Source organism: Passer montanus, unplaced genomic scaffold, assembly GCF_014805655.1.
Source record: "Passer montanus isolate IOZ18808 unplaced genomic scaffold, ASM1480565v1 scaffold102, whole genome shotgun sequence".
Taxonomy (NCBI): Eukaryota; Metazoa; Chordata; class Aves; order Passeriformes; family Passeridae; genus Passer; species Passer montanus.
The window spans coordinates 1,048,864-1,073,774 of record NW_024356727.1 but is presented as its reverse complement, the minus strand read 5'-3'; the positions used below and the strand labels follow the sequence as shown (position 1 = coordinate 1,073,774).

The 24,911-nt window shown below is 37.2% G+C and overlaps 1 long non-coding RNA gene across 1 annotated transcript in view; it reads right to left on the bottom strand.

Moving 5' to 3' along the window:
- Positions 1–540: 540 nt before the first annotated feature.
- The window catches only part of LOC120506195, a 67,958-nt gene continuing 43,587 nt past the window's right edge, over positions 541–24,911 (bottom strand). The window contains exons 2-3 of the long non-coding RNA XR_005628444.1: positions 4,369–4,519; positions 541–647 (exon numbers count right to left, since the gene is read on the bottom strand). This is a non-coding gene — a long non-coding RNA (uncharacterized LOC120506195). The remainder of the gene's footprint in view (positions 648–4,368; positions 4,520–24,911) is intronic.

The window sequence follows — 24,911 nt, the reverse complement described above, 5'->3', positions numbered from 1 at the left end:
TGAGGTGAAAGAATGAAGAAACAAACTCCTAGGCACATTTTGAAGTACTTATATTTTTAACAGATATTTCCCAGATATACTGCATGTTATATGACTGAACAATTTTTATTTTGACTGCTGATCATTGCAGCGGCATGTTCAGTTTTATACCACAATCAGGTAATCCAAAGTCAGATGCACTAGCATGAATAATGACACATAAAGCCTGTTAATATATCAATTATTATAGTGCCTCAGACTGTGAAACTTTACACAGAATTAATTATCACCATGTTAATGAGTGGTGTAATGACAAATACAGAGTGGGTAATTTCATTTGTTCAGTACATTTGAGGAGTGAGGTATTCATTATAATGTTAAAATTAGGAGTGAATAACCTCAATTCTCCCACAGTTTTTAACATTCACACTATTAATGCTAGCGCCTGCACTGCACTGTGAGGCAAACAAGTTGCTCATTAACAGAAATTAGCTGTGTCTCTGTTCCATTTTGTCTTGAGGTGTCTGAGAATACTGCCATTGTTTTCTGCCATTTTTGTATGGAGGAAGAAATTTTTCATTGCCTAAATATTTGAGAAAAAAACTCAGAGTGGAATCTTCACAGTTTCTTGACTCCCTTCAATCTTTGATGCTTACAAACCATCACACCTAGGAAAAAAATAACAACCTGACTCTAGAAAAGCTTTATATTCAGTAGCCATGGGCCTGCTGCTCTAATTATTGTTTTCAGTACCCAAAATCCAGTTTACAAAGTCAGCTCCAGCAGATTACAGGCAGTAGAGCCTGAGTAATGAGAAGGTAAAGCAACATTTCATGGCAACCCAAAGATAGATCTGACTTCATATTAATACACTCACTTTTGAACACCATGTTTGGTATTTAGCAAGGCCAGACCAAGAAAACAAAGGCTAGAACTGATGGGGCTGGGATCTGAGAGTCCCATTGGGAATGAGCACCTCAGGTGTCATGAAGGAAGGGATAATCTGAAATAAGATTTGTTCTTTGAAAACAAAGTGCAAATGGAGCTCTCCCTGAGCTGGTTGCTCAGCCCTTGCCCTGGTTCTCTGCTCCATCTTGAGTCTCCTTGTTTTCTCAAACTGTTTAATTCTCATGCTTTGTACCTTGTTTCACAGCCAGTATGTGTACTCTATGTTTACTACATATCTAATTTTGGTGACTGAATGCAAAAATGAATGCATGAATGAACATGCTGCATAAGCTTCTCCTCAGAAAATACTTTTTCAGCATTTCAGCTGCTTCCTCGCAATATAAACTTTTATTGTTTGTTATTATACATTTTATAAACTCTCATGCTTTTCCACATTGGCTTACATATCAGTATTCCACTCTGGGGAACTTTTTGTGGAACTTTTTATGAATAACACTAACTTAGCTGTTGTGTCTACTTCTACATATAACTCTGATTTGCTTATTATTAGTAGGCAGACTCTAGCCCTTTGTGTATTTTGTTGCTTAATTTTGTTTCACACCTGAGACATTTTGAGAGTCGTTAAACCATGACTGTTCTGCATGATCCCTTCCCAGGATGACTTATTACAGTGAAACTTTTCAGTCATAACCAGCACTTTAGAAGGCATATTTGCTATAATTTCACTGCAGTCCTTTAAATGATTATGCAACTGATAATCTGATACTGTCAACAGGTCATTTCCCTAAATAGATTTGAGTTTATAACATATAAAATCAAACACCATGTTTCATTTGTTTTTCTGCCTGATTGATGTTCCCCATGTAGCTTGAATATGTGCACCTGGATGGTGGTGCTTAAACCTGTTCTTGACAGCAATTTTATACATCTGACTTTCAAAGACATTGTTAAGAATACTTCAGCATTAATTTAACAATGAGGAAAAAAGGAACTCTAGGAATGGCAGGGCCAGTGAACATTATATTTGTGTTGGCCTGAGATTAATATAAACTTACAGTAGCAGGAGGAAAATCCTGTGGGACCATACTGAATGGAAAAGATTTGTTGAAACCCTCAAAGGCAAAAAGACTCCACAGTGAGACCTGGACAAATCCAGGAGTGGGACTGGGCAATCACCAGTCTTATTAAGTTTAACTAAGAAAAGTGCTGTATTCTGCATCTGAGATGGAGCAACCCTGAATATTCAGACTGAAGAATGAGAGGCTGGAAAGCTGTGCTCTGGAGAGGAACCTGAGGGTCCTGGTTGATGGCAAGTTGGGTATGAATCAGAAGTGCCCTGGCAGCCAGGAGGGCCAACCCTGTCCTGGGGGTCATCAGGCACAGCATCACCAGCCAGGCAAGGGAGGGGATTGTCCCCTCTGCTCTGCTCTGGGGAGGTCTCACCTTAAATATTGTGTGCAGTGTTGGACACCAAATTATAAAAAGTGTATTATGACAATAATATCAGAACACTGAATGTGAAGAGTCTGTAGGGGACATATGACTAGTGGCTGGGGTCACTTGGCATGTCCAGCCTGGAGCAGAGGAGATTGAGGGGAGACCTTATAGCAATCTGCACCTTCCTCATGAGGGGAAGTGGAGGATCACATCTTCTTTTTGGTGACCAGTGAAAGGACCCAGCAGAACAACATGAAACTGTGTCAGGGGAGGTTTAGGTTGCATATTAGGAATAATTTCTTCACCAGAAGGGTAGTTGGGCACTGGAACAGGCCCCCCAGGGCAGTGTCACAGCACCAACTAAGTTCAAGAAGTGTTTGGACAATGCTCTCAGGTACATGGTGTGATTCTTGGGATATCCTGTGACAGGACATGAGCTGAACTTCAGTGATCTTGGTGAGTGCCTTCTAGCTCAGGATATTCTACGATTCCATGGTTACAAGGGATAATTTAATCTAAACTGACAATCATAAAAGAAAGAAATCAATTGCTCCATTTAAATATTCCAAATGAAGTCGCTTGCATTTCTCAAAATTAGCAAGTTTTATATGCCTCTACCTTCAAAGAAGCAGAGAAAATCAGAGTAAGGAGCACTGAAGCTGACAACGTTTTTTTTCAGATGACTGTTTTCTGGGGAGCATTATCACCTTCTCCATGTCCCATTCAAACCACCTTTCAGTCCAGCTCTACTCAGTTTAATTATTTGGGAAGAGGTTGTAGCATAACATGAAAAGGGGAACAAAACTATTTCCTCAAGGGTTATGAGAAACAACCACACGGCTGATTGTCTAAACTCAAGGGTGGTGTTACCTTGATATTAATACAATATTAATGAAATGAGTAATTTATACCCTTTGAGAAATGGTTTTGCAACTTCACCTATCTGTACATCTTTTTATATCTACCTATTGAGATATATAGTTAAATAAACATCCAATGAAGGTTTTTATATATCATATAAATATATACCATAATTTTTTTTTTTAAATCTGGGTTGAGGCAGAGGAGCTTAATGCTTAATGAGCAATTATCCTCTTTTTATAGCTCATCTCCAGCACTGTGCTCAGTTTGCTATGCTCAGTCCTCTTTTGGTGTTCTGGACAAATAAAACTTTCCCTGCTTTTTGTAATTAAATCATGAGGTTTATTACTGAACTAGCTTGAATACATTGGTAACAGAGTCAGACACTCTTGTTTCTATAATTGGCAGCATGGCAGAACCTTGATGACAGACAAAAAAGTTACTGAAAAATATGAAAAAGGAAAATGCCAGAAAAAAATATTCCACACATGGTCTAAGCACGTGGAAACACTTGCACATATTTTTGAGATGCACATATCTTTGAGATTCACATAACAAAGGCATTAATAGAAACTATTTGGAAAAATGTCATGCGGTACCAAACAGCTTAGAAAGTGACTTTTTTCTAGAAATCACTGATGTGACACAGTTCACCTGTTAGAATAAGAGAGATATTATATGTATGTGAGTTGAGCAATGGATACTTTTCTGAAGCCTTCTGAGTGAGCTCCATATTATTCAAAACTTCAAATACTCATCCACGTTACCTCTGTTCTTAATGGTACATAGGTCTGGAAATTTAAAATCACACAAGGTCCAACTATAGCTACGCTGTATTTTGCCACAAGATTTTAAGGCATAACGTAGATTCCTTTAATAAAATCTGGCACTTTTCTGGCTTTTTGCTTCCAAATTTCAATCACTATAACATTGTAGAGAAAGAGGAACTTAAGGCAATTCATTAAAACCAAAAGAAGGGATTGCTTCAGAGAGAAATGAGGAAAAAAAAAAAAAACAAACAAAAAAACCTTGTTCTGATAATGTAAAGGAGACATTGAACATTTGTTATGTTGCAGTCCAGTATCACTGTGTGTAAGACTGAGAATGGCTGCTAGGGAACCTAATAGCTGAAACAGCTGTTAAAGAACAATGACATTGCTAATGACTCAAGATATTACACACCAGAAAGTAAGTTCAGACAGGATCAAGTGCAGAAATGAACCACAAGAAATTTTCAAGGAATGGAGATGATTTTGTTAGAGGAGTCCAAGAGAGCCAGGCTGAGGCAGCTGAGCCCAGAGCTGGAAGAAGAGATGTCAGCTTCCAAGGATGCCTGTGGAAGAACAGAGAAGAAAAAAACTTAGTTCTGAACCACTGCACAACGTTGGCATGAAATGAAAAGTGTGCAAGCCACCCACAAGTACAGCACAGCTGTAAATCAGAGCGGCTGTGAATTACCCAAACACTTTTGCTCCTTAGGGTTTCTATCACAAAGCAAGAGCAAGGAATGAGTCTAATCCTCCAAGCCAGTTCCTTCCTTATGTGCATGTTTGCTAGTATTTAGTAACTAAACTTCTGTCCCCCACCCTGCTTTTTTTTAGTATATTGACACCACTGAACGGCACAATGTGGTGGTTCTGCTGTAATGCCATCATTAAGTCATTGCAATCCTGAAAGATCCAAGGAGAAACTATATTCCATTGCATATATCATGAGTCAGGATGTTTTAGTCCAGACTAGACTGAAGTTACAGGCATAATTCTAAAAGCTGTCCCACAGTTTAAAAAAACACAGAGTAGATATAACATACACATCAGACTGGCCCACTGCCTACACTACCAAAGCACTAAGATAATTCAGTGGTTTTTTACACCATTAGTCTCAACAATAAATCTACAGGATTTCTTTTTATTAGAAGTAATATATTTCAGATAGATATTCAGAAAACATTTAAGGCTTTCATTATGTGTGTACAAGAAGCTGGATGCTTTTGTCAACAGTGATAAGTCAAACAGCTTACAGTGAAGCAGCGTGGCAGCGACACAGCTGTACAAAACATTTTGCTGCATGGAAATTTTAACACTTCATAAGCAAAAAATAATGAGACTATTTACAAGAAAAACACTCAAATCCTGGATTGACAAGGCAGCACAAAGTGAAAAATAAAATGCCACTGAAGTAGCAGATAGTGTGGAAAAGGAAGCTGTGTTCTCTGAAGAAAGACTGCAAGCGTGGGGTGTGTGTGTGTGTGTGTGTGTGTGTATGTGTGTGTGTGTGCATATCAATTTCTGAATGATAGAAGTTTCAAATGTCCATCACTCTCTTGGAAACTAAGTTAAATATATTAATTTTTTCTGAATTTCTGGGCTTAATGGTCTTAGTAGGAGAAAAACTACTGTGCAATGGTGTCCATTCTCTTACCAAAAAACCCAAAAAAACCATTTATCACTTCCTGCATGATAAATAGAGATCTTACATTGAGACATCCTTAAGCAATACCTGTTTATCAGAATATATTGTTGATGTTATTACTTATAGTTGAAACATTAATTGTTATTTCCCTTCATCTCTTTCATCAATGTATTCATCCCTTCCACAACTACTTGGACTGCAAGATCTTTGAGACAGAAACTTGAGTTTCTTTATTAGACTGCTGCCAAAGCCAGCAAGACTCCAGTTCTGAAAATGTTACACTGCACAAAACATGCTGGTATCATTAAGGTTCTCCTAAATTTTAGGTAACTCATGTCTCCATCAAGCCCTCGGCTTTAGTATAACATGTATTCTCATAAATATTACTTTCTTTCCAGCATCTCAGAACAACCATGAATTATTTTAACTTAGCTCTTCCCACACTTTTCCCACAATTCATAACCTCACCAAGCAGCATTAGCATCTTACATGGAATAAAACCAGTAACCTACATGTTTGATGAAAGGAAAATTTGTCCTTCGGCTTATTAAAGTAATTTAGTTTGGATCTGCACCAGAAGTAGTATGATCAGAATTTAGCCTGATATACTTATTTGTCAAGGGTATTGTACATTTGGGGACAGGCTATTACAATGCAAAAATAACACAGCCAATACCATTTGGTTTACTTGGCATTTTCCCAGTTAGCATTGATTTTCATGCAGCAGTGGCCAGTTGAAATTGCTGATGTAAGAAGTGATAATTTTCTTGATGTGGGATGAATAGAACATGTTATATTTAGAACTAAAGTAGAAAATGATTTAGTATCTGTTATAGAAAAAATGTTAAAATAAAGTAAAAAAACCCAGTTAATGAAGAATTAACTTGTCAGAGGTGTAACTGTCTATGAATCATGAAAAGGGAATATGATCAATTCATATCAATTAATATCATATGTCATGAGTAAATGAAGCAATTGAAAAATAACATTTTTGCAAAGGCAAAATGTGGCAAGGTTACAAAATAATCCTCTTCCCTTTCTGATGTCTTTGCCTAAGTATGTTTTGCAGTTTTCTTCTTAATTTGACAATGCTTGTCCTGAATTAAAAATCATGATTCAAACACACTCATTGCCTGAGTAGTGTGTTGCTTTATCTCGAAGTTTGTTTATATAAAGCTGTGAAGAAATGAGGACCAAATGATAATTTCTTTATGGAGATGTTGCTTTGCTCCCATCTGACCCAACCATCATCTTGTCTTGCCCAGCTCTACTGGGCACATGTTTCATTCCACCCTTTAAACCATTCATCTCTAACCCTACACAGTATGTCCTCTTAATTTAATTTTGTTTCTAATGCATGAGAGAGATCATTTGAGTTTCTATTTCCTACGCTGGTATTTCTGGTCCTGCTGAGTGCTTTCATATTAATGGCAACCCATGGTCCAGAGTGACAGCAAGATCCCTGGCAAACACAGCAGAAATCAGCACACGCTTTACGCTGTCTGCATCTTCTGCTGATTGCAGGTGCTCTGCAAAACTCAGCCATGCTGTGGGACTTGCCTTTTCACTGCCAAGAACCTGCACTCTTTTCCGTAGCTCTCAATGCTCAAAGCTTCTTATAAAAGTAATACCTTTTCTTTCCTGAAATACTGAAATATAACCATCCTTGTTCAAACTACAGAGTAAGCCTAGGGGTGCAATGATTATAACCTTCATAATTTTTAATCCTATATATGTAAATTTATCCATGCTAATCCAAATGCAGTTTACAAAGCTGTACATACCCAAACTGCACACAGAGCATGAAACAAATATTTCTATGCAAATAATCTGTAAATAAGAAGTCTGCAGTTATTTTCTAGCTCTTCTGTGGAAAGAAGGTGTTACTGTCTTCATTTTGAGAGACTTCATTTTGTCTTCAAGCTCATTTAGTCAGAGAACTCTCTGATTAAGGAAAATTTAGGGTATAAACCAGATAAGGAAGTCTAAAATCAGATGACAATATATTTTTCATTAATTAACATTTGAGGCTGTAGATGCTTCCCCAGGGTAATGGTCACAGCACCAAAACTGAGAGAGTTCTAGAAGGTTTCACAATGCTCTCAGGCACATGGAGTGACTTCTGGGGTGTCCTGTGCAAGGCCATGAGCTGGACACTGTGATCCTGATGGGTCCTTTCCAACTCGGCACATTCTGTGATTCTGTGAAGGGATGTGAAACAGCCCTTTAGGACACTCCCTTCCTCAAGCTCTTACTGCTCAAAATAAAAGCAAATAGAAACCATATGAGAGAATATTTCAAGCTGCTATGTAATGATGGGGAAAGGTTCCTCCAGTGATCTACTGTTTAAAACTGAATTCTCCAGCTAATTTTCATAGATCAGACAAACGTTCTGTTCCTTGGCTTCCCCATCTGTAATAGCAGTGCATACCTTTCTCGCTGGGGAACTATGCACTTTAATTAATCAACAATTGTAGATTGCTATATAGAGCGGAGCAAACAATCTGGAGTGAACAGTTTATTCAATGAATTCAGCCTGCTTGCAGAAAATCCTTGAGCAGATGGTGTTGCCATCAACTGCAGAGGAAAAGAGCGAAATATCACCCCAGTCTGACTATTTCTGATTTGTTTTATTTCACTTACATAATCTTTCGCCCCAGGGAAATATTTCTCAAGGATGAGGAACCTTTTCTTTACAACAGTCTAAGAGCTGCCTCTAAAACTCCAGTGCCCATGGGACCACTGGAGCTCCCTCTGCACAATTCCCAAGGAGCTAGGTGGAGGGGCCTTCCATATGCAGTTTGAATGATGGAAGACCACAGGGAACAGTTCCCACTTCAGGGAAGAGTTTTACCATATCTGGAAAGCCTTTTTAACTATCTTGTCTTTGCTGAAGTCTTCTGATAATTGGATAGCATTGCCTTGACATCAAGAACTAAAATGTATATTTTCAAGGATAACAGAAAGATAGAAATCTATAATGATTTTTGCTTTGAAATATTAAAAAAATATATCATGAAGTTTGACAATGATGTACCACAAAAATTCAGTTATTCAAGAGAACAGAATTGGTTTTTTATCTTAAGAGTCAACTTATTTCAAAGGGTGGTACCTCAATTTATTTTGTTTTATTTTTTTATATGTATTCCCTGGGAGACTAAATTAGGATTTACATTAATTTTTAGGTAGATATTTTATAAAATATCTAGTATTTTATAAGTATATGTAGTGCTATCCACTTCATAACAGCCAACATATCAAAATTATGACTGTGTATTAGGTTATATAGATTGTAGCAAGAGCTGCAATTAATAGCCTTAAGGGCCCACTCACATAGTATTTGACAGCTAATGGTCAGTGTGATGATGTGGACTGTTATTCAATCTCTAGTCACACACAGAAAGTAGACGAAATGTTAGCTTAAAACTAGATGTTATAAAGGATTTTGCTGCTGAGTCAGAATTTAGATGGCTTTAGCTTTCTAAGTCCCAAGCTGAATTGTTTGTCTTTACCTTTTTCTTTTTTTTTTCCCCTCTTTACAGTTTTAGAAGTATCTAAAACTCACAGAAGTCCTTATGCTTGTTGTATGAAGTCCAGGAAACTGCCACTTTTGCGGCTTAGTTTCTCTTCATCAGCAAAGAATTTCCCAAATCTTTTTTTTTAAAGGAAATCCTAAGCCCATTTGCATGTCAGCTCCTGAGAATAAAGTAGAAACATCCTTTACTGTTCCTACTTGACTGGAAGTTACATTGGAGATCATTACATGCTTGGTGCCTATGGATACACGTTACATTGAAATGTAATTGAGATTAAGAGTGAATATTCCTAAGCAAATGGCAAGGCAAACGTGCTTATTTGGTTTGCAGATGGGAGAAGGAGTTACTTGAGGACAGGTCAGTGAAAAATAAGACTTGGAAATGTGTTTGGACCTGAAGTTCTTCCTCACAAGCCATCTGTAAAGGAAAGGTTTATTAGTAATAAACATAATTAGCAATTATGAGTGAAAGTAAACAGATGTTTTGTTTCACAGATTGCTTGAAAATAAAGGCTTCATGGCCTAACACCATTGTTTATTTAAAGAAAGGTAGAAAGAAATTTAATGAAGGTACATATGCTCTTTTTTTGGTCAATGGCACATATCGTACCTGAGCTTTGTGTAGAACAAGTATAAAATATAGTCTGATTAAAATTTTACTTATAAGAGTAAGACACCATGGAGCTGGGTATTTTTTTTTAGTTACTTATATTTTTATACTGGAAATTATACTATAGTAGGTCACAGATTTCCAACTGAAACCCTTTTCTACAGAAATTCCCTGAATTCTGACAGACTATGAATCCATTAGGACCATGTTACAGAAGGCTTTAAAATGTGTCTTGATTTGCCCCTTACAACTCCTGATGAAGTGCATTTGATTAGTCTAAATGAAGCAAAGAAAACCTTTGTTCTTTATTGATTTTTGAAAGATTTAGCCTAACACCACTGTCTCTAGGAAAAAAAAAAACAAAACAAAACAGCACAAGAAATTAGGACATCTTTGGCTTTCTTCATAGTTGCATCATACTAGGCAAAAATTAATTCCTTGCAACCAGAGACTACCACCTTGTCCTCATTTTGGCCAGGATAGGGTTAATTTTTTTTTGCAGTAGCTGGGAAGAGTTTCAGCATTTTCCCTCTCACACTGCTGGCAATGGTGGCAAATACACCAGACACAGAGGTGAAAGCTGATTTAACAGGAAACCCTGCACAATATCCAATTCCTTGTTCCTGTCCATGAGAAACAGAGAAAACAATCTTTAATTGAGCCTTCTAGCATGACCCATAGGAGATGAAGCCCTGCTCTCCTGAAGGAAAAGTCATGACTTTATCCAGCAGCTGACAGCAGACATCAAGGAGATTTTTCACCAAGGTGCCTTTTATTTTCCTTTCTTCTCCTTAAGCCTCTTTTTTGTCCCTGTTTTTCACCATAGAATTTGACAAGGTATGTCTTTCATCCTAATTTAATTGCAGACCACCTTTTCTGCATTTTAAAAGATTCTCAGAAAAAAAATAAAAGTTCTGTATCTAAATGGGAAAAGCTAAAAATAAAGGTAATTGAAGTATGCACCTTCTAATGAAATGGTCACTTCTTTAATTGCTAAATATACATGTACCAAATAGACAATGTCTCTTTGTACACCTTAATTAAGATAATTATTCCTTAGATTCCAGATGTTAAAAGAAAGGCTCAAAGCAAATTTCTGGGTTTGGAAAAGTTAATAACATTAAATTTTTTTTTAAATCTGTGATTTAGTCATATTTGAATAACTAAATTCAAGTTCAGAAACCCAGCTGTCAGTCTTTGACCTTTTTAAAGTTACTGTTATTTTATATAATAGGCCACAACTTTCCAAACTGAGGCCCTTTTCTGCAGAAACTCCCTAGATTCTGACTGACTGTGAATCCACTGAAATGGTTTCCTCTTTTGAACATAAATCAGTCGCAAATGCAAAGTATTATTGTCTACGAAATTGCAGGGATATTTTAAAATATCATCATGCATTTAAACTCTGCTAGATTTCAGACTATGGATAGAGAAGGCCTTCACATACATTTGCAGGAGCTGGCGATGGAACTTAGCCAACAAACTTGGCAAATGAACTTTGCAAAATATTTGCTTGCAGCATACAGGTTATCTTTTGCTTTCATTTTGAATTTTGCCTTTTGAAATAATAGGGAATATTCTTCTTTCAAGTGAGAATTAATAAGGCTATATAAAACATCTATCTGTGTGTTCCTTCTGCATGCCTCTAACATTTCATGAATAGATAAATAAGAATGAAGAAAGCACACTTTGCTTTTTTTGCTTGTTCTGTGATGAGATTGTATGTCAAATGAGAGGACATTTAGTGCTTTGATGTTGAATGAGTTTTGTCTGGATTTCATGAATCATGGTTTGGTTTTTGAATGACAGTTAAAAGGGCTGTGAAGGGAGAAGGGAAATAGCAGACAGAGAGTAATTTTCTCATTACTAGATTTTCAAACATGAGCATAAAAGCCCATAGTGATCCATGAAGGGTTATTTTTGTGGGAATCTATTTACCCTGGAAGTTTAGCAGTTTTAGGCATTCAGCAAGAAACAAGCTAAGAAAAAAACTTTAAGTCACGAATAAAATTGATAGGGCAAAAGTGTTTATCAGCAATCTACTTTGTCCTGAGATTTGAAGGAAAAGGAGCTATTGTTCAAACAAAGCCCAGAAATTTTGTTGGAATTTCAGCTCTGCTCACTTTGATAAACATTTCCTAGTCCTCACTGTGACAATAGCTCAGTTTCTCAGGCAAGGTAATGGGGCTCAGTTTCACCAACGTAAAGTGCTAGAACTTTAATTAAAAGGAGATGACAGAATATATTCTGACAGATTTCAGTGTGCTTATCAGGAGAAGACAAAAGCATATCTACATTGCTAACAGGCAGCTGGCGTGTGGCACTGGTGCTGCCAAGGAGTTCCTGCTGGCATCATGCTTTCTATAAGCAATTTTAGTATTTAAAGATGTATCAGAGAAGAAAAAACTTATTCCTAAAGGGAATTAGGACTTTGCCTCTTCTGTCTCACTAGGGCTGTTTGAGGAGGATGCCAGCCTGTTCTCTTCCATGACAAAGAGGGAAAAACTCTATTACAGCCTAAAAAACTACATCAAAGAATCAAGTTTATGCTTTTCTTAGATGTGTTTGTCTTACTCAGGAAGACTAACACACTGCAAATATGTTTTTTCTTCATAAATAGTGTCTTTCAAGTACCCAGTCCAATTTAAACTTTGATTGTGTCTTTTTTTGCTTCTGCTGCTTGTAACTCAAAAGATAAATACAGTCAAGCAGTACCCAAACAAGTGTTAAGCCCATATTGAAGAGTGCATGGAGTGCTACTCTCAGAACATCATTAAAAACTCCCTTCTTCACAAATTGCCTCAGTTTATTTTCTGAGAAAAGTAATAGCTGTAATAAATGAAGTGGTAAGGAAACCAATGTTAGCAGAACCATACTTCCATAATTATCTGATACATGGACACTTTTCACAATAACAACAGTTCACCTCTATATTTAGCCCCTTCCATTCTAAATTAACAGGGTTTACACAGATTTTATTTGCAGATAGGAAAGCATGCAAATTTTACTTCCATTCCCAGCCATGCCCATCCACCTAAACATAATGTGTGTGGAAAGACAGTGATTATTTAGATTTGTGGCTGTGCTATAAAAATGCATGAATCTCAAAGTCTCCCAGAATCCCCAGCTGCTGAGACCTTGCAACAAATAGTCACCCAGGGATTTTCCGGCATTTATGAAAGAAAGGTATTTAGAAGGGCAATGTTATATTGCACGGATCAGTAGAGTGCACAAACATCAGTAGCATGTATAAAGAATGGAAAGAACCCATGAGAAGTAACACAACTAATAAATGTAGATGAAGGAGAGTTCTGTTAATTTTTAGTTGGGCAGGACTAAGTGTATATTAGAAAACTTATGTTAAAAACAACAAAATTAACAACAAAGTCATGCATCAAACAGTTTCCATTTGTAAGTTGGTGGATTTTTTTTGTTGCTGCTTTCTAATATTTCTTGCTAAATATTAATTTATGTCTGACACATAAATTACCCATTTCTCTCTCTGGACTGCATACACTTAAAACTGTTTTTTATTATATTATTTCTGATATAAATGTTAACAAATTCTGTGTTATCTGCAGCTTTGTGCCAGTTCCCAAAGGTCAGTTAAGCCAACACAAGCTCTGCCACACTTTTGTCAAAAGGAGGTGCAGTAGAAGCATGCTCTGTCTTACTGGGTAGCACCATCCTTCCCACACCCCTCCTCACAAGGAATTCCCCTTTGCTCCCATCTGTGGGCTAACCTAGAAATTCAGTGCAAGACCTTTAAAAGAGAAGCAAAATAAAATGCTTCCTTTGGCAGATTACAATTGTGCCTGCCATGGTTCTGACATAGGTAACAGACAATAAAAATTACATGCTGGCACAGGCAAACGGTGGCCTTGTTGTTAATCACAAAGAACACTCAGAGAGAAGAAATCTCAAGACTCTTTCCAAGAGGTTCTTAACAGAAGACCATGTGTAGCATCTCAGCCAGCTCTAATAAATTCAAATTAAAACAAAAATATACCGTCTGGAACATGTCTGTCACTTACCAGGTGTAATGCTGGAAATCTTATGCTCCTGATTCTGCCATTTTCAGTGCTTTTAAAAACTCACTAAATAAATCAATAAATTGAAATCCCCAAGAGGTCTTGGAGAAATTGAGAGACAGATGCATTAATGTTTTGGTAAGAAGTAGATGAAACTAATGTATACCTGATTGCTAAAAGCACACTGGGAAATTGAAATGAGTGTTCTGCACAGAGGTGAGAGGCTGATGATAAAAAGAGCTAAATTGCAGGGAGATTAAGCAGTTTGTGTATCAGTGAGCACTGAATATCTGCAAGACTGCACAGACTAGGACCACATCGTGAAGTGGCATAAGGGAGGCATCAATAAGGTCTGCAAATGTATCTCAGGGATAAACTCTGGCCTTTTCTCCAGTTCCAGATAGTAAACGGATGCTGGCTCCCCCTCCAGTGCAAGGATGGTGTCTCTGTGAGGACCAATAAATGTATTTATGAGTAATATTTAGAGTTTGCTCATTGGATCGATTACAAGCAGGTTTCTGTCTCTTACTGGCATTGGTGTTCATGTGAGCCACACAAATTAATCAGCTTAATGGCTAGGGATGCCAATTAACTTTTGGATCAAACCCCAATGAAGTCAACACCACATCCATTGAAGTAAAAGCCAAAATTGCCATTGATTTCAGTGGTGACAGGTGTTTCTCCTAGCAGGCATCTCTGTGCTGCACTGGGATCATCTGAACTGACTGCACCAAGGAAAATATCTCCTCATGTCCTCCACTCCCTTTGCTTGGAAGTGAACAATGTGGGACGAGATCCATTCATTTGATTTATAAAGGAGTTTGTTCAGTACAGACTCCAAAAGTTAAAGCCAGATAGCACAAAATGCTACATGGATATGTGAAAAGACTGCAGAGCTCAGCAGGACCCATGTCCTGTATTCAACAGAAACTGTGGCCAAATAATTGACACCAAATATCTACTCTCATGGAGACTGTGGAGTCATGGGCTGGAGAAATCTGAGGAAACACTTGAATTCTTTCAAGCTTGTCAAATGTCTGCAAGAGACACATACAAATCCAACAAAAAGATCTTTTAACTTACGTGCAATTTCAACCTCATTAGAAAGAGCAGAGGAAAGAGTTATTCTGTGGCATAGTAGCAGAATTGTTGCCAAAATAAGAAAAGGAATTTAAAAAAGGAAAACTTTAATTAAAAAACCTCAACAGCTTAATTTTGAAAGTTATGTAACATAATTATTTGATTTAATTTTGCTCTGGTTTGAATACTAAAAGCTTCTTTAAAATGTACCCTTTTCTTAAAATAGCTTCAAATACTTTTTTTTCCCATGAAATGAAATTTTATTGGGAAAAAAAAAGCATATATTATTCTAGAGAGAGATAAAGAACTTATAGCAATTGGAAAAACAGGAAAAATGAAGAGAATATATTGGTACTGACTTGTAGAGTCAATGGGGCTAAAAATAAGGAACCAACAATAGAAAAACTCAAGGCGATATGAAAATCCATTAATTAAGCATTTTCATATAACATTATGAAATGAATTTTTTTTTATGTTAACCACTCTAGTAAAGAGAAATTCTAAAGATGAAAAATATGAAATTGGCCTTTCAAAGAATCCCAGGAAGACACACAAAAAACACCCCATCCCCTTTGCCATTAACGATGTGGAACTCCTAAAATTTAATTCACAATTTATCTGACTTTTATTTTCCAATACATCTTATCAGATGAAGCTGTTTTGCCTTGCATGAGAGCTGAGGAGAAGCATGGGTGCCCCTGGTGGATACTGAGACTAGAGAATAGTTCTCGTTTCTGTCTGACTCTAAATATTTGAACAGCTTGAGAAAAAATAACAGAGGGATGAATCCCAGAATAGTAATTATCTTTGGGCAGTCATTGCAGTTGGGCAGCTCCTTGGGCATTTGTTTAGGATGTCGAAGACCCAGGTACTTCTGTTATCAGTCATGAGGCAAGGTGAGAAAGGAAGCTGCCTTCCCCACCAGTGAACTTTATCTGCCTTCAAGTTCATGACACTCTGAAGATCCAGAGCGGTACCTAAATATTGAATTTAGTGAATTTAACCCAACAAAGTATTCAGGAATATCCAAACTGCATGACAGGATACCCTGGTCAGGATTTAAAAAAAAAAAATCATCTGTGGCAGCTGTTATTTAACCTATGGTCCATATATTCTCTCTCACACACAGAGGTAATATGAAAATAAGTCCTTCTGAAACAAGCAGAATACAGTAATAGAGAGTTTTCCATAGTTATACCACTTAAGCACACACTTATTCACAAAAGTAAGGCCACATATATAACTTTAAAGACTAAAATTTCATAAAGGATAAAAAAAACCTGTAATGATTTCAGCGGAAGGAGGAGGGAATTTTAAGGTGATGAATTAGTAAAAGTAATACTTTTTCATAATTCTGCACACTCTTCTTAGATGGATTCAGGGAATCTTCTTTGAAGATGAAGGAGTTGCTCTGTTCATATTCTGTCCCATTCAAAAAATTGTGTTAACTTTTCATAATTTTATTATTCATCTCTAGCAATTACAGGTTTTCTTAATGCTCCAGCTGCTGAAGCCATTATAAGAAAATATGGCTTTCATAAAGCAGTAAGTTTTGTGCTTTGTGACTTTGCTGGAAAGAACTGAAAATTTGTCCTAGGAGTGTAACATAGAGGAATTTTTATTTCTTTTTGTCTTTTTAGCTGTATTTTTAGTGGCTTAAGTAATGGCTTTTGAATGCCAGGTAGTAGGTGCCATAAGCAAGAGAAGTATCACATAAAGATTTCATAAAATTACAATCCAAAACACACTGAGGCAGATTACACAGGCCAAAGTCAATTCAAATTTAAATTAAATTCTTATAAGCCAAGCAATCATGCAGCTGTTTAGTGTTCATCAAGTGGCTGTTTCTGTTGACTTCTGCCTCCTTTTCCTTGAAGTCAGCCCTTCTAATCTGGGGCAGTTTAGCCACAGAAATGTTTCACATCCCTGGTTCTTAAAAAAATATTTGACGTAACCCTGCAGAAGATGGAGTTAACTCAGTCCTAACAAGCTAAAACCCATGTTTAAAGACCTGTGCTGGTTACACAGGAATTCAGAGCTCTTCTCTGTGTTCCCAGAGTGCAAACTTTTTGCTGATAGAGCTTTAGGCAGCCGATGCAGGTACTTTGCCTTCTGAGCACAAAGAGATTTGAAGACCTAATGGGTTCCAGTGCACCAGTCAAAATCCCCTGCAGCATCCTGCTTTGGTCAGAGGCTTGGAGGCCTTGCCAGCAGCCAGATTTCCTCAGCTCTGCTTCCATCAGCCACAGGACTTCCCTGCTGGAATCTACTACACTTCCAAGCAATAACAGAAGGACAGCAGGATATCACTTCATCAGCTACTGAACAGATTTCAGGATGATCCTTCACACTTTCTGGGTTCTCCAGTTAAATGTAAGCTCAGTGTAAGAAAACCTTAACCACACAAGACATCTGATGGGAATTTCAGCCTCCTCAATGAGCTTTTAGGATATAACAATATCTATTCCATTTTACACTGCATGTGCATAAAACCATTGTCCTTTAAAAATGTATTTCTATTGCAGCTAAGATCCTCATCTTGCATTTTCCTCTTTCTGAGACATGAATTAAAAGGGATCATACATGGCTGCAGAGGATTTTCTGCTGAATGTTGTATACTGCCGTCATGAATATTGTGGCTACATATTGCACCCAAACCAATGGTGTGAAACAAAGTTTTGTTTCAGGATGATGTTACTTGGAACTGTAGAAAGCAGTCATGTAGTTTTAATGAGAGATCCTAGCTTGGCATGTTTAAAACTTACACATCAGAGTAGCTGAACAAAATAAGCAGGACCATATTTTACTATCTAAAATGCAAGAGTTAAAAAGATGTCCTGGATGGGAAGGCTGGACTCAGAGTAGTGAGTTAGCCAAGTGCATTACAGGACTCTTCCTTGTTTTGTAAAGCCATCACCCCTGTCACTACTGAGGCATTAATAAGAATTCTCATTAACAGCTGGATTGGCATGAAATCCATTATTTCATTTAGGCTACTGTAGTATGACCTACTCAGAAATGCAAAGATCTGCATGATCACTTCATTGATCTGTCTACCTATTTGTTTTTCATTCAGCTTTGACTGAAATCTGTTAAACCTGCATTGATTGCAATGGCAGCTGAAGCTGCAGAGGTTTATAAAAAGACAAGGAGATAGATAAAAAATCAAAACAGTTGAACCACATAATTTCATAGGCCCATGTAGCTTTCCCAAGCTTCATTCCAGAATCTTCAAGACTTATATGCCTTCTCACACAGGCTTGCAGTAACAGTGACCCAGAAAATCATGCCATTATCTTACCTGGGAAATTTAAATCACCTAAAGCACACAATGGAAGGGAATTGTTGTTGATGTACCCACTGCTTCATGTTTAGAAAGAAATTAGTGTGCCATGACAATCCCCCACTGGAATGTGATTTTTGTAAATATTTTTAGATTTGGGGTAAACACATGAGAAACATCAAAGAGCCTAAATCACAGAGGAAAGTGAAATTAATGCACTTTTAACATTAGTAATTACCAAAGAAAACTGGCTACCTGTACAGCTCTGGAACCAAATGATGACTTCCACAGAGTTATGTCATCCAGAGAAGAAGGCTTTAAAAAAGTGGAGAAGGAGCCAGTTGGGTGTGCAGTGAAAGTTGAGAAAAATCCCTCAGACACAACAGCAAATAGAGTTCCAGGTAAAGAGATTCTTCCTTTGTTTTATGAAGGGAATTTGGAATTATGTTTAGTTCTAGTAGAGTAACATTTAGTTCTAGTATTCTATTTTACAGAATTTAAAAAAAAAAAGCCATGGGCTGCTTTAGCTGTCAGTTAGTCACAGATTTTAGCTACCCTAGATTTATTCCCTCATATTAAATCCTGGTTTTCATTCATCTATTCCTCTGTAGCACCAGCAGAGGTATTATGCCATGCCTGCAGCAAAGTAACACGCCTGCTTTGGCACCAGGCTGTGCTGGATGTGTGCAGTATTGAATGGAGGCTTGTTCAAGCCGTACACTCTTTTTTGGTGGAAAAATACTTGCCTAAGTGTTTGCTATTTACATCTATTTTCCACAGACAAGTTTCAAACACCACTAGGTGAGGAGCCAGGATCATCACTCTGAACCCCTTTCCTGCACATTAGCATATCAGTGTGCAGACACTGAGCGCTGCCATCTGCGAGGATCAGACTCTTCTCAAAGCAGATATCCCTTTAACATATTTATACAAGATATACACAACAAGTGGGAATGCAAATCGTTGCTTTTAGCTTGCTTTATTTCAGTCTTATCAAGTGCTTAAGAGTTGTCAGTCTCATAACTGAAATATTTTTAGTGTTAGTTATACAAGACATATTTTGTGTTTTGGCTCTCCAGGATTGCATGAAGTACCATCAACTTGATGGGGTATTATTCAGCCAGAATGCAGTTATAATGTTTGCTTTTAACTTACATGCCCACATTTTTTGTGGGGAAGAGACAAATAAAATTAGTATAAATCAAGACATGGGGAGAGAAAATTAATTTATTGGAATTTCACCAAAAGTGTCAACATGGATATGAATTTTTGGAAGAAAAATCCACTTATTATTTGGAATTTATATTTTAAAGATCAAAGGATTTCACGAAATAATATTGCAATGTTACATGGAAATCATCTTTAAGTTTTATGATACAATAGTTAAAACTACTTAAAATTCTTTCAAAGAGATTAATAATAATGATACAAGGCTCATCACAAAAGTTTGAGTGGTATTTCTTCCAACAAAATATGCTTGGTCAGATGAGTTATTGTTTTAACAGCACACAAATCTCGGAAGATTTCACCAGCTTTGGTTTCATTGTCAGCTTTACTCAGCTCCAACACTCTTCCCTGGTTTAGTACCCATAAACTGGACCTTTGTATCGGGCTGATTTAACATGCAAGGGTTATGACAGTTTTCTACACATGGAATCTCTAATGGAACTTCAAAACTTTTTCACACCTGTTATTTTAAATCAGATGGTCACACATTTCTCTCTGTTTATTGCGGTATGAGATTATCATAAAATATAATTTTGACATAAGTTGTCAGAGACTTCAGATTATTTTGTACAGCCTTTGTTAGATACCATTTGACAGCTCTTAACCCAAGCAGTTCATCTGCTGGTGATTCTCAGATATGCATGAACAGGATTCTCTTCAGAAAGCTGTAATTTAAATCCCGGTTGAGGTTGCAAATTATATATGAGTTGTTGTCCATGCCCGGGGGTCTTCTGATATATGCATGAACAGGATTCTCTTCAGAAAGCACACTGTAATTCAGATCCCTGGTTTAGGTTGCAACATATATGAGTTGTTGTCTATGCCCAGGGGTCTCCTGACTTCTGTTGCCTATTTCATGCCAAAAGGATGTTGTAAATGCACATCTCCAAATTCAGTTATTACCTGAGAGCTTTTAAGTTGAGGTTTTCTGCTTAGTTATGTTGGTTTTGGTTTTGTTTGGTTAAATTAGGACAGATGATGAGTTCATTTGGTTTTGTCTGTGTAATCTTCTAACAGCTCTACCACCTGAGCACTGCAAAGTGTAATTTGGTCTCTTATTCTCTCTCTCCCACTGTCTAACTCATTTGCACATGCACACACACATACTTTAAACTATTTTATTAAAGCTTATGAGCACTTGCATTGACAGTTTTGGCAGAAGTGCACTGCTGGCAATCAGTCTGATAAGCAATAACTTGTGATTGCAGTAACGGCAGTGACATGTGAAGGTAGTGACAGCTCTGGAGTCCAAAGTGTTGATAGAAAATATGCATTTAAAAGATGCAAATTTCCAAAGCAAGTGACAGTTGCTGCCTTGGAAGCAATTGATACAGCACTGCTTACTATTAGAGCTGGTTAAACAGCAGGATTGACAGCTCGTTGGGAAATTTTTTTTCTAAGCTCCCCAGTAAATGACCCTTTCTTTCAGTTGGTGACAAGTGGTGTTTGTCCATTTTATTGCTAACAGCAACAGTGGAGTGCACTTTAAAAATTTACTGAAGCTTATCAGGGGCAGACAGTGTGGTTTGAGATACACAGCCTCTTTTAGAGCCCGGCTGGCCAAGCCCTCCCCTGAAAATTGTGTTTCTTGTTAGTGCCCAGCAGGATGATGGCCACAAACACTCTTTTCTGCCTTATGTCTCTTCCTGGCTCTCCTTGCCCTTTGCATTTTTCAGGGTTGATCAAAGTACAAATTACAGATTATTGGAGCTACACACTCTTGCAAGAATCTATGGAGTATTTTATGTCTCTCTTCACTTCCACAACTTAAAACTCCTTCAGGTTCTCAGTGAACTGAATGTATCTCACTCCACCATTCTGGCCCATGTAGAGAGCCAAGGTACCAAATTTCCCAGATGTCATGCTGCCTGACTTGTTTCTTTTCTCCAGGTCAACCTTTCCATCAGAGGGTCTGTCATGTGCAGGCTGTAGAGGCAGAACTGCCACTCCTGAGACTCTTGTGACATCAGAGATCCTCCTAGATTGCACCCCATACAAGTATCAGTGATTTTCACACTCTACCCTCCCCAGTAATGGGGTTTCTTCCTTTTTACTCAAGTATGTGTCTTACCAGTGTTTGTCCTGCATGAATGTTGAAAACAAATGACACTGACAATCATTTCTGACCATTGTATTATGTATGAAATCAGTTCTGAAACCAGAGACACCTGAAAGGGCACTTTTTAACCCAACTAGAAGGCTCTCAAAGCCTCTGCTCCACCCTACACATAAACTAGGCTTCCTTATATTTTACTGTGCAATTATAGCCAGTGAGTGCTGGTTTTTGGAGGGCAGCCACTCCTATTTGTCTTTCACTTAAAACCCTTCAAGTTCTGATGATACTGTGATTTCCCAGCCCCAGCAGAGTGCAGAGCCTCTCATCCAGCTAAGGTAGTGGAATCAGCACGGGTGCAGCTGTGGAAATGGAAGTTACAAGATGCCCTTTCCCTCCATCAAAACCCCCAATCAATGTGTCACTGACATACTATAGCTGGTTTCTCATGGCCTGGGGAAGGCAGTGTCACGACCAGTGTGTTGATGAACAAGACTGGCTCCTCCTGCAAATGCCAATCAATCACTTTCCCTGATTTATTTCAGGAACCTTCAGCCTTGGCAGCCTTTCTAGCACACAGGGAGCACAAATAGCGAGAGATGATTTAGTGTGATGAAGAAAAATAGTTGATGCAATTGGGGTAGGAAGCATTCCCAGGCACTTTCTGCAGCCACACCAGAAGTAACTGCACAGGCGGATATGTTCCCTTCTGTCCTGCATATGAGTTAAAGTAGAATGAAATACTGAAGTTGAATGTGTGTCTGAGGTATCTGTCAATTTACCTTAGCAAGAGGAAGATGTTTGTAATATTTCACCATTGAGACCAGAATATCAAGAAACATCAAAGTTAAGTTACATTTCTGGTATTCTACAGCCAGTTATTCTGTATTTTATATATATATATATATATATTTATTTATATTTGTATTTATATTATATTATATTTATATATAAAATTTACACATATAAAATATTATATATTATATTTTAGTCTGATACTGAAGTTGAATGTGTGTCTGAGGTATCTGTCAATTTACCTTAGCAAGAGGAAGATGTTTGTAATATTTCACCATTGAGACCAGAATATCAAGAAACATCAAAGTTAAGTTACATTTCTGGTATTCTACAATCAGTTATTCTGTAGTTTATATGTATATATATATATTTATATTCATATTTATATTATATTTTTATATAAAATTTACATATATAAATATTATATATTATATTTTAGTCTGTGTTTTTATTTTTTATATATATATATGTGTGTGTTATATCTATATATAAAAGTTATATATGTATTTTTACTATATTCTCATTTTTTGTAATTACTGATTTCATTAATGTTCCAGTGGCTCTCCCTCTATGGTCCAGGCTGATTTCCTGGGTTAAACCATGACAAGCTGCTTTTAGCTATGAGAGAGTTTAAGCGCTGCTAGACAGCACACCTATTTATATATTAGGATTTAAGTTTGCTGAGCAGAATAAACTATAAAGAGGAAAAAATTAAATAACACATTCTGAGAGTATTTAGGTGTTCCACAGTTGAATTGAACATGCATAATGCACACAAAATATTATCCCTGTGTTGTGTACATATATAAAGATAGGTTTGTTTCCTTTATCGTAGATTGTTACTGCCATCACATATTCTTTATAAAGGATATTCATGTGAAAGCAACTGAATCAAATAACCTTTTAATATAGCTCAAAAATATCAACTTCAGACAGATACAACTGTATAAACATCCATATACCACCTTTATAGATGTCTAGCTGGTTCCCTGGGATATGTAGCAATGCAAGACACTTCATTCATCAGTGAAATGAACTTTGAGTTTGGTCACTAAATGAAGTATCAGAAACTAAATAATACACACTGTTTCCCTGAACTGAGGAGGCTTTGAATCACTATATTCAGATGCCAAAAGCATAGAGTTCACTTTCAGTCACAGAAAAGAATCTCGGGATACGCTGCAGATGTTCTTCCAAAAGCAGAGTAACAGAGTGGACTGTGTCTATCTCTTCCAGGACAAACTCTGCTCTCATTTATATGCACATGTGCACTTACAAAGAAAAACAGGTCAGTGTTTTCACGAGTGAATTTGAGCGTCAAATTGTCTTGAAATGAGTAAAGTGCTCTGCAGTGTCCCTGAAGGCTGCATATTGCATGTGAACTGCAGGAAGAAGTCACCCTATGAAAATACCTTGCCATTTTTTTTTGTTTAACTACTTATTTATTAAGTAGTTCCAGGATGTAATCACACCTCTATGGTAGTTACCACACAAATAATTTCAGCTGTGTAATCCTGCCTCTTAATTTTGCCAGTCTGTTCAAATACAACTCTACAATAATACATTCTTGTAGCCTACTCTACCAAATGCAAGGGAAAATGCTGAGAGCTGCAACACAGCCCTGGAAATGAAGCTGCTCTCAGATATTTTTCTTCAGTATGAATGTATAAATAATCCCACATCTACAACTTTAGAGGTCTTGCATAAGCTTCTCCCTCCATGGAGATGTGGAGGAGAAATGGGCCCATACAGACAAACCTTGTGGAAGTTGTGATTTGCAGTGAAGTTTTCAAGGAGAGTTTTGTACCTTCACAACAGGCCTTGATGGAGATTATTATCCATGCACAGCTACTCCTTCTAAGATTGATATACATATACAGGTGTGTGGAATGTGTAATACTCAAAGGTCTGTGAGTATCCTCAAAGTCCTAAGAATGTACCAGCTTGAACATGTGCACACCAATACCTGCTCTTAAAGAAGATTTCAGAAAGGATGCATATGAATCCTCAGATTAAGATCTCATCTTCATTTCTGGTGCTACTATAGAAAGAAAATCAGAAATGAGATCCACTGGGCTGGTGAACAAATTCAATTGAAAATGCCTATATTTGCTTTATGTGCTTAGCATTATAAAGAGTGGGCAATTGTGAAATAAAGAAGTAGGTTTATGAATGAAAGAACAAGTGGAAAATCTTCCTGATAAAACACCTTTCCTCTAAAAATACATATTTGACTAAATCATATTTTGGAGAAACATATTGCTTTTGGTACAATCCAATAAAATTGTCCAGACTTAATTTTAATTGAGTTGAAAATATATAATTTTCTCAGAGAGATATCAAACTTCTTGAGTCAGTTAGCATGGATTCCTACATGCCCCAGTGAAGCCTTATGTCTCAAGAGAAGGCAGTTTTCTCAAAGTTTGGATTCCTATTCCTATTCTTCTTTTCACATGGGAGGCACACCCTGCAGCACTAACCAGCCTCCACAAGTGTTCTGAAGCACATCCCAAAGGATAAGTTTTTCTGGAGGGCTGGTTTAAGTGGGAATACTATAGGTTCTTTATTCATAAACTTTACAAGGTATCTCAGTGGCTCAGCAGTCTGAATGTCATGGTTTGCCTCAATCAATATTAAAGACTTTATTTCCCATTGTCATCCATGAGTGAAGCCTTTCAAATGAGAACCATGAAGAACCA